The following is a 2,354-nucleotide window of genomic DNA, read 5'->3' as shown; positions in this document are numbered from 1 at the left end:
AACTTAAGTTTATATAGCCTTATTTTTCATTTTGCAAAAGCTATTAATTCCAAAATGTTGTAGGTACACATAGTTGAAGTTTTCAGTTTTCTCTTCAGATTTTGGATTCTTAAAATTTTCGATTTCTCCATTTTTTCGTTTTTCGATATCTCAGTTTTCCGATGTTTTAGTTTTCAATTTTTCGACTCTTCAGTTTTCGATTTTTTAATTTTTGACGCTACTAAATTTTTTGGTTTTCGACTTTACAGGTTTTTCAATTTTTCGATTTTTCAATTTACCGATGTTTCAGTTATGAGATTTTTCGGATTTTTTAATTTTTCGATTCTAATTTTTTTTCAATTTTTGAGTTTTTCGGTAATCAGTTTTAGGATGTTTCCATATTTTGATTCTTCAGTTTCTCGATTTTTCGTTTTTTAAAAATGTTTGATTTTTCAGTTTGTCGATTTTACGATTTTTTTTCAATTATAAATCTTTTTAGTTATTAGGCTATTTCGGTTTTTCACTTCTCGATTTTCCGACTTCTCGACTTTTGGATTTCTCGAGTTTTCAATATTTTCGTTTTTTAATTTTTGTGATGTTTCGATTTTTTGATTTCTCGGTATGTCGATTTTTCGACTTTTCGTCAATTTTTCGGTTTTTCAATTTTTAGTAATTCCGATTTTTCAATTTCTGGATTTTTCAATCGATTCCGATTTTTCAACTGTTCGATTTTTTTAATTTTGGATTTTTCGATATCTCGGTTTTTCGTTTTTTCAACTTTTTGAAGTTTTTGATTTTCCAATTTATTGATTTTTCAAATTTTCGATTTTAAAATTTTTTTGGGCTTTTCGATTTTGGCATTTTTTTTATTTTTTTGATATTTTAATTTTTCAATTTTTACTTCCTGAACTAATGTTTCTTCTATTGCCATCCGTTCCTGTTTGATAATAGTAAGAATAATGAAAAAATAATGATTTGAATTATCTTACGTAAAAACATAATGTATAAAAAAAATCGTCCAGATTCTAAAACAACAATTTTAGATTAGTTTAAATTATTAAATTACTCAAGGCAGGGGACAAATGAAAGTTACTATTATTATTATTTTATTATTCAATGAAATGTAACATTTGTTTATAATTGAAAAGATTGTTAATTTTATTTTAGGTAAGTAAGTATATAGTAAATTAGCATACGACAAAAATCACATTTTTGACGTTTTTTTCAATTTCATTTCTCTTTAAAAATTAATCTATTAACGAAATTTGAGCTTTCAGGTTATAAAACTTAATTTGCCAAAAAAATTTAAACTTTAGGGTAACAATATTTGGCTTAGGTACCTCATCATTACTTAGCACTGACAGTTCAATTTTGTGAGGTACCACCAAGTATAACATTATGGTATATTTTAACTTCTCGTATGATTGAAGGCCTCGACTTTGTCTCGTTCATCTACTTTAGTACTATTTTACATTTTGCAGAAAGTCGTCCCCACCCAAAACCAAAGCACACACATCGCCCACTCTCCTCAGCCCACGATTTTTCCACCGACTGTACCTAATCGCACCCAACAAAAGAAAACCGTTTTATTAAGGCCAGCCGAGCCCGTGTGGCGGCCCTTATCACTCCGCCTGCTGATACGGCGCCTCAGCCCGACTCACACTCGGCGAAATTTCTAATGGTGGATGCGATAAGTCGGCGAAAAGCGGGCCACCGGGTGATAAGCACCGCGCGTCCAATGGGTGGTATCACGTGATAATACGAATATGGCCGCCTCCGACTTAGTAGTGTCACCAAGCGTGAAATGTTGCGCTCGCCTTTGAATAACAATGGCGGCGAAAAGAGTGTGAACCATGGTATTGTGTTGGTGCGAGACCATGGATGTGAGACCATTAGCGGCCGCGATGGTCCCGACGTGGTACTTTTTGCTTTGCGACACCTCCAGGACGCGTCTGCACTTTCCCATCATTGTTCGAAAGCGTGTCTAGGTCGATGGCGAAAAGATTCGAGGATTGCGTGGCGGTGGGCGAGTTTCTGGGTTTGCGAAAAGCCGGCGAGGATTTCCGGATGGGTGTATGGACGGTGGGCGCTAATTGGGTTTGGTAAAAATGAGGAAGTATGTGTGTAATTCGAAGGAGTCGACATGGAATTGGGAAAGTATTCAGTACAGACGGTTATCTGAGCGGTATGAAGTGATTTTCGTTCCGAGGCAATTACCATAATTTATGGTTTCCACGATGGGACATTTCAGGGATATTTTTGAGGTATTATACCTACAACTGGAGTCATGTGACTTCTCTGAATGGTTCTATATTTAAACACGATTAACATAAAACACGGATAAAAAAATACCCGGAAAAATTTTCAAATTCTCC

Source organism: Zophobas morio, unplaced genomic scaffold (assembly GCF_036711695.1).
Source record: "Zophobas morio isolate AGI-343-1 ecotype UQ-CSIRO unplaced genomic scaffold, CSIRO_AGI_Zmor_V1 ptg000017l, whole genome shotgun sequence".
In the NCBI taxonomy this organism is placed as follows: Eukaryota; Metazoa; Arthropoda; class Insecta; order Coleoptera; family Tenebrionidae; genus Zophobas; species Zophobas morio.
Note: the sequence above shows the minus strand (reverse complement) of the source record.